The sequence below is a fragment of the Mus musculus genome, chromosome 13 (assembly GCF_000001635.26).
Source record: "Mus musculus strain C57BL/6J chromosome 13, GRCm38.p6 C57BL/6J".
Lineage (NCBI taxonomy): Eukaryota > Metazoa > Chordata > Mammalia > Rodentia > Muridae > Mus > Mus musculus.
In genome coordinates, this window is record NC_000079.6 from 37953158 (window position 1) to 37966214 (window position 13057).

Genomic DNA, 13057 nt, shown 5'->3' on the forward strand with positions numbered 1-13057 from the left:
GATGGCCACAACCAAGTGACTCATAAGCACGGCCCCCAGCCTTTCCAGCTCGGTGGAAGGGAGCTGTCGATCACTGAGTGACGTTTAAAGCACCTGTAAGCATGACTCCTTGCCTGGATGACCTTGGACTACAGCTGGCATTGTAGTTTGCTTTCTATTGCTGGGACAAACACCATGAGCAAAAGCAACCTGCGGGAGCAAAGGGTTTACTTCATCTTAGCTCTTAGTCACGGCCCATCACTGAGGAAAGTCAGGGCAGGAAGTGTAAGCCATAAAGGAATGCTCTTTGCTGGCTTGCTCCCCATGGCTTGCTCATCCTGCTTTCTTATGTACCCAGGACCAACTGCCCAGGGATGGCACCACCCACAATGGCCTGGACTATCTCACATCAATCAATAATAAAGAAAATGTTCAGGGGTTGGTAAGATGGCTCAGTGCGTAAGAGCACTGACTGCTCTTCCAAAGGTCCAGAGTTCAAATCCCAGCAACCACATGGTGGCTCACAACCACCCAAAATGAGATCTGACACCCTCTTCTGGTGTGTCTGAAGACAGCTACAGTGTACGTATTTATAGTAATAAATATTTGGCCATGCGGTGGTGGCGCACGCCTTTAATCCCAGCACTTGAGAGGCAGAGGCAGGCAGATTTCTGAGTTCGAGGCCAGCCTGGTCTACAGAGTGTGTTCCAGGACAGCCAGAGCTACACAGAGAAACCCTGTCTCAAAAAACAAAAACAAAACAAAAAAATATTTGGGCTAGAGCAAGCAGGGACTGAGCGAGCAGAGCTGACAGGAGTGAGCGGGGTTGACTGGAATGAGTGGGGTTGACTGGAGTGAGCAGAGGTCCTAAATTCAATTCCCAACAACCACATGAAGGTTCACAACCATCTGTACAGCTACAGTGTACTCACATACATAAAATAAATAAATCTTACCAAAAAAAAAAAAGAAAGAAAGAAAGAAAAAAGAAAATGTTCTAACACGCCAGGCCTAGTCCACACAAAGACCTATCTCAAAACCAGGAAGGAAGGAAGGAAGGAAGGAAGGAAGGGAGGGAGGGAGGGAGGGAGGGAGGGAGGGAGGGAGGAGTTGCTCCTTCCTTCCCCAGGATCCACACTTAAAGTCACAGCAGGCACTGACCAGGGCAGTAAGAGATCTGCATAGAAGAAACCTGATATCTTTGCAATATTTTAGTTCTAACAGGGAAACTGATAAGAAAAGAAGTAGATGAGGAAGATACAGAAGATGTGAGGTGGGGGTGAGGGGAAGAAGAAGCCAGGATGGGACAGGGATGGTCAGCCCTGAGGAAGTCACCCTTGCAAATGCCTGGGGGTGGGGACAGATGGCCCAGAGGAAGGACCTTGAGCCACAAGCCAGCCCTGCAGGAAGCTGGGGAGACAGCTGGAATGAACACAATGTAGACTTTATAGTAGACTGGAGTAGGTGGGTGGGATTCTGGTTTCAGGTTGACCCCGGGGTGACAAAGATGGCCACTGGGAAACTACCAAGAGGTCACATTATGTATACCAGGCTGGCCTCAAACTCAGAGATCTGCCTGTCTACTCCTCCTGAGTGCTGGGATTAAAGAAGTGTGAGCCCTACCTGGGGCTTGAGTAGTTTAAGAGAAGCCCCAGGATTGGGTGATAAGCCAGATGCAGTGTGAGAGTGTAGAGCAGCCAAGGACAGACATAATGATCTGCTAGACACATATGACCACCCAAAGATCCTACCTTCCCCTTGATGGCAGTTGCCCAGGACATGGATGTCTGCACGAAAGGAGCCAGTTGTGAGCACCAAGCCCAGTATAGTAATCATCTGTGCTGATGAGCCACACTTGGCCCTCAGCAATTCTGAAGTACAGACTTGTTAATCCAATGACCATGATAGCTCATGCCTTTAATCCCAGCACTCTAGAGGCAGGTGGAACTGTGTGTTCAAGACCAGCCTGGTCTGAAGAGCAATCCTATCTTGGGGGAGCGGGGGGGGGGGGGGGGGGAATTGTTAATCCCAAATTTAAAGATAAAAACCTGACTTGAAGGAAGAACTGTGATTAATCAATGGTAGGCCCATGCCCAACCTTGACTTGGTTGCTTTCAAGGCTGGTGCTTGTTAGTGAGCTTCCTGAGGCTAACAGCTTATAAGGAGGGCTTGCAGAGGTACTGGTCCACAGTTGCTTAGTCCCTGTCGTCGTTTGATTTCTGTCTCTATGATAAACACCATGCCCAAAAACGTAGGAAAGGAAAATCTATTCATCTCACAGACTACAGGCCAGCCTTAAGAGAAGCCAGGGCAGTAACTCACAGCAGGAACTGAGGTAGAAATCATGGAGAAATACCACTGACTTGCTCCAGACTTATGTTCAACTACCCTTCTTATATAGCACAGGACTACCTGGCTTGGGGTAATACTGACTGCAGCAGACTGAGTCCTCCCACATTAACCAACAATCAAGAAAACACCCCGTACCCGCAGGCCAATCTGATGGAAACAAGTCCTCAACTGAGGATCCCTCTCTTTAAACATGTAAAGTTGGCACCTGAGGTTAGCCATCACAGCCTTGTGTGCCTTTGGACCTGTGGTAAGGCCAAGCATCGTGGCAGAGGCTTCTAAAGGCTCCTCCTACTCACTGCTAGCTGCGAGGAAGCAAGGAAAGAGCTGGGAAGATGTTTGGCTTTCCCAGTCTCCCTTTAGCGTATACCCACAAAGACCTAACAGGTCCCACCCTTTAGAGATCCCACTTCCTCCGGAACATACTGTAGGCTCACAACCAAGCTTTCGAAGCACGAGCCTACGAGAGATATTTACCCAAAGCACAGCAAGCAATGCCCTTAACCCACAAGGTGGCCATCATTAGCTTCTCTATGTTCTGAGAACTTGGACCCAATCTGAACTGTCCTGAAGCGCCCATCAGTTGCATTTCCTGTCCTTTCTGGAATCAGCTTTAAGGGACAATCACCTCTTGCCACTAATCAAGATATAGAGGCAGTGCTCAATGATAGAACAGTTACCCAGCATTCCCCAAATAGGTGTAAAATAATGAGTTTTGTGCATGATAAAAATGTATCAAATACATTCTTCCAACCTTAAATTCCTCTCCTCCATGCCAAGAGGGTTTCTCTGGGTAGTTCTGGCTGTTCTGGTCTTGAACTCAGAGATCTGCCTGCTTCTGTCTCCCAAGTGCTGGGATTAAAGGCATGCACCACCACTGCCCAGCCAACCTTGCTATTTTTAAGGGTACAACTCAATGGCATCAAATCTACCACACTGTTGTGCACCCAGCAAAGCCCTATTAACACTACCTCCCTGTTTCCCTCCCTTTCAGAGCCTCCTCCCCTCTGCATCCTGTTTCTATGAAGATGACTCCTTGGGTAACTCACACAAGTGAAACAGCACGGTTTAAAGACAACATTTACCGAGAGCTTGCTTTGTGGGAGGTCAGGCGAGGGACCTGCCTCTCGAAATTTGTGTCCGGACAGCAGGGTGTGGATTAAACATTGCTGTGTACAGGGACACAAAGCCTCAGGTCTTCCTGGTGAAGACACAGCCTTCTGCCTGCCCCTGCTGGTTGAGGTGGTGTGGGGGGTTGATATTCATGGCCAACTTGGCCTGGCCGGATGTAGAGTCACCTAGGAGACAAAGCTTGGGGTATGTCTGTGAGAGAGGTTCTAGATCCCATTGAGTGAGATGAACCACCCCCTAACTGTGGACAGCATCGTTCCATGGGCTGGGTCCCTGTCCCAATAAAAGAGAAAAGATCATCTCTCTTTGCCTCCTGACTGTGGCTGCAGTGTGACCTGCTCACTGCCTCAAGCTTCTGCCATGACTTCTCCATCTACCATGATGGACTGTCCCTTAAGGTGTGAACCCAAATAAACCCACCCTTAACTTCTTACTGTCAGTGCAACGAGAAAGGTGACCAATACAAATGGGTGGAGAAACAGCAAACAGCTGGATCTATAGGGACAAACATGTAGGTCCCAGCTCGGCCTCGGATGAGTGGCTTTGTGCCTTGGGCTCTTCTTCCTAAGAAGGCAAGAGTAGTATCTGCCTCCTGGGATCGTCCTGTGGATTATAAGTGTGTGTGTGTGTGTGTGTTTATATATATAGAGAGAGGGAGAATATCCACAGCTCTTGTTGACATTGCTGTGGTAACCCTGAAGGGAGTGGGCAGGACTTCCAGGCTGTACATTCACTCCACAGATATTGGAGGAGAGCAGGAGGAGGACCTTACAGGAGACGCCTGCCCTGCCTTCCAACTCAAGGCTCCTCTACCTTTCTCGGAGATCTGCGATCCTGGCACCTTCTAGTTCAAAGCTCCAACATGCCCAAAACTCTTCTCTGGACTTGATGCTTATCACATAATCTCACTCTGGAAGTTGGGAGAGAGATACGGTCTTACCCTCATCCACACCACCAGTCCTGCATCAGAGCCTCATCCATGGGAGAGCTGCCCTGTGTAGATCAACACCCAGGACAAAGCCTTGTCCTGGCTGATTCCCCAGGGTGTGACTGAGGACTGATAGTGGCCATATTCCTTATGAGCTGGTTAGAATGAGAAAGTCAGGCTTGCCCAGATGTGCTGATTCAATAGCCCTATCTTAACAAAACCCCGGGGGATTCATAAGTATATTAAAATTAGTGAGGCTCAGGCCTAGAGCCTCAAGTTTGGTTCAGATATGAATCCAGCAGCCAGCTGAATAGAGCTCTTAATAGACTCCATCTGTGTTAGCTAGTTTCCCATTACTGTAACAAAATACCCAGTTTTATAAAGTTATAAGTTATAAGACTTTATAACCAACTTACAAAGACGAAAGGGGCTGGAGAGACGGCTCAGCAGTTGGGAGCAGCTGTTGTGCTTGCAATGGATCAGGTTCCATTCCCAGCACCCGCATGGTGGCTCACAACCATCTGTAACTCTAGTTCCAGGGGATCTGGTGCCCTCTTCTAAACTCCGTGGGCACCAGGCATGCACGTGTTGTACAGACATACATGCAGACAAAAACTCTGACAAACAAAATAAAGTAAATACATCTAAAACAAGGCAAAAATCTTTAGGAAGGGGGAGGGGGAGGGGGAGAGGAGGGAAGGTAGACAGAGGGGGACTAGCTAGGAATGATATAGTAGGCCTGTAATCCCAGTGTCTGGGAGGCTGAGGTGGGAAGGTCTCAAATTCAAGGCCAGCCTGGGCTTACTGCATAGCAAGAAGCTCTCTCAAGCTGGGCGTGGTGGCACAAGCCTTTAATCCTAGCACTCGGGCGGCAGAAGCAGGCAGATCTCTGAGTTCGAGGCCAGCCTGGTCTACAGCGTGAGTTCCAGGACAGCCAGGGCTACACAGAGAAACCCTGTCTCAAAAAACAAACAAACAAACTAACAAAATAAGAAGCTCTCTCAACAAAAACAAGTGGCGTTTGCTTCCGTTTATAGCTTCGGAGGCTTCCAGCCACGGTCAGTAGTCTCACTGCCAACTGTAACCGTGGAAGCTGCTTATCTCACAGCAACCAGGAAGCAACGAGATAGAAGGCAGAACCAGCCTCCCTAGGGCCTCTTGAAGGGCACAGTCCAACAATCTCACTTCCTCCTACTGGCCCTGCCCCTTAAAAATAAATCCCTCTATCTTCCAGTAGCATAATGTGCAAGGAACTGAGTCTTTACCTCAGAAGCTGTGGGGAGGAACTCCAGAGCCAGATGATGTCAGCCTTTGGGGTGGAGGAGTATAAAATCGGGAGGGACAAAGACTCAAGAGTGACGCTCTGAGCTGCACTCGTGCCTCAGTTGCTGGCAGACCTAGTAGGCAATAGCTTCATCGTGCTTGTTCCAGGCTTGCATTCGTTACTTGTCTGCGGCTCTGATAAAACACCATGACCAAGGTAAACTCGTGGGTGAAAAAGAAAAGTTGATTTGGGCTAACGATTCCAGAAGGATGCGGAGTTCATCGTGGCAGAAAGGTGGAAGCACTCAGCAGGCTTAGCAGCTGAGAGCTCGCATCCTGAACCACAAGCTTGAAGCAGGGAAGCCTGCCCCCAATGACATACTTCCTCCAGCGAAGTCCTACCTCCTAAACCTCCCCAAACTGCCAAGTGTTCAAATGCCAGCGCCTATGGGGGACATTCTCTGTCCATCCGCTCTAGGGTTCCTGACGTTTGCCACGCCCAGCGGCTGCCTGCCCGCTCCCAAGGAGGCGGGGGAGGGAGGGGTGAGCAGGGAGAACCGCTGGGTTTATTTTAAACCTATAATTGAAGGTTGCTCGTTAACAACAACAAACCAGTGCTCTCCAAGCCAAAGCTGCCAAAGTCAGTGTCCTAAATAAGGAACACAGCAGTCGCTTCTTTCAGGGGAAGGAAGCTGGAGCCAAATAGGGAAGTGACCTGCCTGGCTTTGACTGTGGGCTGTCCTGAGTCCTGCCTGCCTCTCACAGGAATTGACAACATGGTGAGGGCTGGACCCCAGGCTCTCAGATGAGTGGGGTGGGGAATGTATAGCTGCTCATTAGCCCCGCCTTCCCACAAAGACACCACACAACTCTCTCACATAAATGGTAGTCCTACTATGCATGAAAAAGTTAGGGGCGTCAGGGAAATGGGAAGGGGGATAAAACAAGCAATGAAAACTGAATGCAGCCCCGGATATTGCTTCCGTGGCTCTAATTGTACTACTGGCTAGGCAGAGAGAGGTAGCAGCTCTCTGTGAGTTCAGGACCAGCCTGGTCTACGTAGAGAATTCCAGAACAGTTAGTGCTGTATATAGAGACCCTGTCTCAAAAAAAAGCAAAACCAAACAAAGAAAGAAGCAGCGAAACCCAAAGGCAGTTATCTTACTTTCCATCCAGTTTGCTCACCCTGCAGAGTGCAAGTCTTAGGTTGCCAGTCCAGTGAGCTGAGGAGGAATAAAACCCTTTCCTGTCAGAGCAGGGGTGGAGGAAAGTGACAGGATCTGCCTTGTGAGGGTGAAACTGCCTATCGCACACACAGCCCAGCACGTGCACGGGGTCAGGTGTCTATGACTGGAGGATGTGTGCCCACCAAAAGGACAGTGACTGCATAAAACGAGGACACATGGCTCCGGTCAACTCTGGAGGCAGATGTGGTGTGGTGTGCCCTCCTACCCCAGGTGGCTGGTGAGGCCCCCATTCTCCTGATGCATCACAAGTGCCATTCGACAGATGTTTTTTTTTAAAGCTCTGCAGTGATGGCTCACACCTGCTATGTCAAGATGGAACATCAGAAGTGTGTCTTTGGAGCTGGTGAGATGGCTCAGTGGTTAAGAGCACTGACTGCTCTTCCGAAGGTCATGAGTTCAAATCCCAGCAACCACAGGGTGGCTCACAACCATCCATAATGAGAAACACATTTAAAAGACCAATGGGCCCAAGGGAGCAGGGGTGGGGGTGGGGGCAGAGAATGTTTAAAGAAAGAAAGAAAGAAAGAAAGAAAGAAATGTGTCTCTGCCTTCCACACCCTCATCCAGACATTGTAAGACAAGTCCCTCGGTTGCTTGTTGGAAATCCCATTTCAGACCTGCTGATCCAGGATTTCAGGCAGCCAGGTTAAACATTCCAGGTTCTGGAGCTTGGGAAGGTCTACCGGCCACAATTCCAGAAGCTGGACACTGTCCAGGATTTTGCCCTCTCTCCGCAGACATCTCTCTGTATCACTGGGAAGATGATCAAGGCTTCTCTACAAAATGCTATCATAGAGACAGACAGGAATGATTGGTTAAGAACACTAGCTGCTCTTTCAGAAGACCCGGGTTCAATTCCCAGCATCCACATGGTACCTCAACAACCAAATGTAAGTCTAGTCCAAGGGGGGGGGTGTCAGAGAACCTCATCTAGCATCCTTATCTGACCTCCAAAGGCACCAAGCATGCATTGACGCACAGATACACATGCAGGGAAATACTCATATGCTAACAGTAGTTTTCTGTGAGGAGCGGGTGTGGCAGCAGTCCCAAGTTGGCGCCCAGGACTGCAGCTAAGTCTTATGACTTGCACCTGACTTCCTCATACACCTGAAAATAAGCCACGACCATCGTGAGAGCTGCACAGGTGCACCATGATGCTGGCGGTTTAAACAAGTCCATATTTGGTGGAGACATGCCCCTGCTGCCCTGATTGGCTGAAGCTGCATGCCTGGTGAGGTGACATGGCCTGCCGTGAGTGAATGAGGGCTGAGAGTATATAAGAGTGAGAGGCCCGGGTTAAAGAGAGAGATAAAGTTGAGAGAGATAAAATTGAAGCGAGAGAGATGAAGACGGAAGTTTGCTGAATAAACTGCTGTTAGAAGGACTGATGGTCATGTCGTTCTTGCTGGTCGAGAATAGGTGCGACAGTTTTCATTATTATCTAAACAGTATCATGTTTGCATGGACCTTGAGCACCTCTTCCCATAATTTCTATGTTTTCATTTATTTAATGTGTGTGCACACAGAGGTCAGAGGACAACCTGTGGGAGTCAATTTCATCAAGTTGAAATCTCAGTAGGAGGCCCCTCTACCTGCTCGGAATACAAAGTAGCAGCTGCTGTGGGAATGGTTGTTTAGTTACATTGTTTAAGGACTAATGACAGGGAAATCATCCACTATATCTTCACACAATTTTTTTTTCAATTTTTTTTTCTGAGACAGGGTTTCTCTGTATAGCCCTGGCTGTCCTGGAACTCACTCTGTAGACCAGGCTGGCCTCAAACTCAGAAATCCGCCTGCCTCTGCCTCCTGAGTGCTGGGATTAAAGGTGTGTGCCATCACTGCCCGGCTTTAATACATGTTTTTCCATCCACTGCTGCTTATATCTGCAGATGTGGACCACAGGGACTCAGGACAATGCTAACGCAGATTCTATGCTAACCTTCGACTTTGGGGCATTGCTTTGACTGGAAGAGCTCTCTGAGATCTGGTGACACCACCAGCTCTTCCATAATGTCTAGCCTCTTCCCCAGCCTGTTCTCACACTCTCTGTGTCAGTACAGTGAGGTGACCCCACCCCACCCGCTCCTTATCCTTCTGAAGAAATGTTCTCAGCAACTGTGGCGGGGTTCAACCTTGGTACTCACTCGGACAGCTGGGTCCTCCAGAATACTACCATGGCTCTCCCATCCGCCTGAAACTTTGGGCCTCCCTGTCTCCTGACACCCACATGTCCTTCAGTCAGAGCTGGTGATGTAATGTATGGAACTTTGTTCAAACAGTGGGGAGAGAATTTTCCCCTCTCTCTTCTCTAGAGACCTAGTTTTCAGCCAGGTGCGATCTCAGCTATGCAGGGATCTAAGGCAGGAGGATGGCTGTCCTTCCATGTCCTATCTGTGTGCGGCCATCAGAAGGCGCTACCTGCAGTTAGGGTGAGCCTTTCCACTTCAAGCAATCAAGGAAATCTCACTGTGGATCCCACCCCCAGCAGCTTGCCTTCTGGTTGATCGTACGTCCAGTTAAATTGACAGCCATTGGCTTAGGCAAGAGGGACTGAAGTTGGAATGGGGCAGTGCTCAGAGGAGCAAGGGCAAGCTCAAACTCATCGCTGCGTGGCTGAAAAACACAAGAGGGCTAAGTCAACACATCAGTGGTGTAATTTGGGGCCTGGGAGAGATGAGGCTGTGATAAGCCGAAGAAGCCTACGGAGGACCTAGGTTGATGGATCACGAGATTGCACGTCCTGTCTTGTCAGAGGTTCCTAAATGAGCCTTGGTTAGCAACTGAGGAAAATCCAAACCAGACCAGCTCTGACACAAATGAGAACATGTCAGCCTGGCTCACGGGAGTCCAGACAGTGGCCTTATGTGCAGGCAGATCCAGCTACTCTGGGGCTAGCTCAGGAACCTAGCCTGTGCTGCTAGTCGCCCTTCCTCCTCTTTTCTTCCCCAGCAGATCCCCAGGTAAGGCACTGATAGTGGCCCCACTAGGTCACTGAATGAGCTGAGCAAACCTAGAAGCTTGTCCTGCTAAGAGACCAGGGTCTCTTCTTCCTGGCCAGCCTGCACCCAGTCCCCATGTCAGGCCACAAGCTATTCATGTAGCAAATGAGCCAGATGTCCCTCACTGCCTGGAAAGACCATAAAAGGTGGGCAGAAGAGTCACCTCTCCCAGTCCCTGAAACTATCACATTGGTATATCACCAACCCTTATCCTTAATAGTCTTTCTATTAAGAGAAGGTTCCTGGGCCTTGATCCTCAGAAGAACGGACCCAGGTCATGTTCCTAGCACTGGTCCACAGGAGGTGGATCCCAGGAGGGTGGAAACAGGAGGTGGTCTCTGGGAACTGGGGCCCAGGAAAGTGATCCTCAAGAGGAAGCCACCACCCAGAAGGTGGTCCCCAGGAAAGTTGTCATCAGGAGGGTGATCCCCATGAAAACTTGGCGGTGTAACAAGAAAGGGGATGGCTGTTCACAGAAAGTCCTCTAGGTGGCGCAACGGAAACCTAGGGAGCTCTTGAGAGCCACAGCCGGGAGTGAGTCATGCAGGCGAACTAGTTAAAAGCCGATGTGGAGAGAGTTGAAAAGGAGGGAAGAGAAGGAAGAGGAAGAAGGAAGGGTCAAAGAGGAGGAAGGGAGAAACAGAAAGTGGGGGAGGGAGAAGACCTAGAAAGAGTAAAGACCTGGTAACGGAGCAGCGGGGGCGGGGTGGGGAGGAGGGAGGAGTGGAGTTCAGAGAAACTGCCCGAGGAAAGGGGGGCAGTGTGTGTGGTCCTTGTGCCAGCCTCCCAGGGTAGAGGCTGACACCAGGAGCCGGGAGGGGATGGAGGTGAAGAAATGAAGCGGGAGAGTTTGACAAGAAAAGGAGAGATTAGACTGTCATCTGAGGGGGAGGGGTGCAGGGGACTGGGGAGTCTTTGGGGACTAAAGGGGGCAGATACAAGAGAACCAGAGAGGAGAGAATTGTTACTAAGGCAAGAGAGAAAGGGCTTTCAGCTGCTAAAGAGGAGAGGGAGGGAGAACTTTGCAGAGTCGGTGGGAAGGAGAGTGGGCGACTGATTCCCTGAGGTGGGGACCTGGGAAGAAAATAGGGGAGCACGGAGGTCAGTGGTGATAGAAAGGACGGTGGAGAAGTTCCGTTTGGTTCAGTGATGTGGGTGGTTATTTGCAAAGAGCCAGCTGGTGGCAAGGACTGGTTTAGGAACGAGCACAGGACAGTGTGGTGCCAGGGAGGCCCTTGTACAGCTGGAGGGACAGCAGATCTGGAGGTGAGTATGAAAACCAGCTCAGCCTTGAGAAAGGAAATGCAGATGTTTGCTACCTGTGCCAGGCACGGATCCTGTGTCCGGGGTGTAAGGGAAGGATAGAAGCATGGAGACTGGGGCGCGATGTGCCAGGAAGGAATGAGGAGAGTGCCGAGCAGTGGCAGGAGAGACAGGAGGCTGGCAGAGGCAGTGGCAGGAGAGACAGGAGGCTGGCGGAGGCAGTGGCAGGAGAGACAGGAGGCTGGCGGAGGCAGTGGGGTCGAGCAGGTTCTTACGAAGCAAAACAAGAAGTAGACTAAGTAAAAATATCTCAAGTCCAAATCCAAAGGCACCATCTGCAGGTCCCTCTTGGCAGCAGCACAGCCAGGGACTCTGGGGCCGTCCCACCACATGACAAGTCCTCATCTGATCAGCTGTAGCAGTCAGGGACAATGGCTGTGAAAATCCCAAGTAGGCTGGCTGCCTTGCAAAGGGGTGGCCAACCAGCCTCGAACTCTGAGAAGCTGCTGTGTGGGCCTCACCCCGGCCTTCCCTCAGAGGACCTGAAAGAGGCGTCCTCACTCGGGGTTACTCTGTGGCAGGAGGCCAACACAGGGCCATTTCTTGCCTGCAGAAAGCAGCTGCATAAGCTTACTCTCCTGTCTTTGGGAAGTCATGGAGGTCTCTCTCTCTCTCTCTCTCTCTCTCTCTCTCTCTCTCTCTCTCTCTCCACCTCTAGAGTGCTGGGATCAAAGGTGCGTGCCACCACAACCAGCTACGGAGGAGGCCTTGGGGGGAGTGGGAGTGGAGGTGGGGGACTAAAAGACACCTGTCTCCTTCCCCGCCACCACTTGTCACTGTGAAAGAACACCTGACTACCAGGACCCTACAGAGTGGGGCACCCGGACAAAATGAGGCTGGTTCACATCCAAAGAATCGAACGCAATCTCCATCAGGCAGGCCTCACTCCCATGTCCTCGGTGTCTGGCCTCTTCAGGGGAGCCTGACTGACAGTTTAACTCTTCTTCCCAAACCTGGCCCCACCCACCCTGCTTTCTGATTGGATGACCTGGGAGGCCCTAATCAATGATCAGTGTGGGGCCCACAGAGCGCCTGTCTGTAGCTCTGGCCTTCCTTCCCAAGTCCTTTCCTCCAAGGTTGGTGATTCTCTGTCTATCTGTGACCACACATTCGTCACCCGAGGAGCATCCAGATGCCCTGGAACAGTGATGGTGTGACCTCCCTCCCTCAGGCCAACTGAATCAGCAAGGTCAATTTAAGGTCATCCTGGACCGCAACAATGAGAGCGTGTTTGTTTCAAAAAATAAAAATAACAAAAAGGTAGTTACTGCAAGAGTGATGTCGTCTCTCTCTGGGACATGTCGGCTGTCGCTTTTTCTTTTTCTAAAAGAGAACTGGGCATTGAGGAAGCCAGCATTGTCACTTGTGGTGGGGCTGCTGCTGTGACCCTGGATGCTGACGTCCTCTGTCGGCTGTTCTTGGAACTGCACCCCATCCAATAGATCACAAGTCAAACTCCAAGGGAAGGTACCCAACAGGTGTCCACGGATCACTGGCCAGTGGGAGTCTGTTTTGTCTCCCCTCGATCCTCTACATCCTCACACCATCTGCTGGGTCCTGAGTCTGGACTCAAGTATTTATTTGTCCATATATCTGAGTTGGGTCTCGCTGTGTTGCCTCCTTTGACCTCTAACTCCTGAGATCAAGCATTACCTGGGACTTCCGGGGGCCCCACCCTGGCTTCTGAGTTTGATCTAGAGAAAGAGTTCAGAATCGTAAAAAAAAGAACGGAAGGGCTTTCTATGTGCTCGAGAGCATGGAAGGCGCAAAGTGTCGATTCGAATCTATGATAAAGTGAACCATGAAGTTAGGAAAAGTGGGGTGCTGGCCAC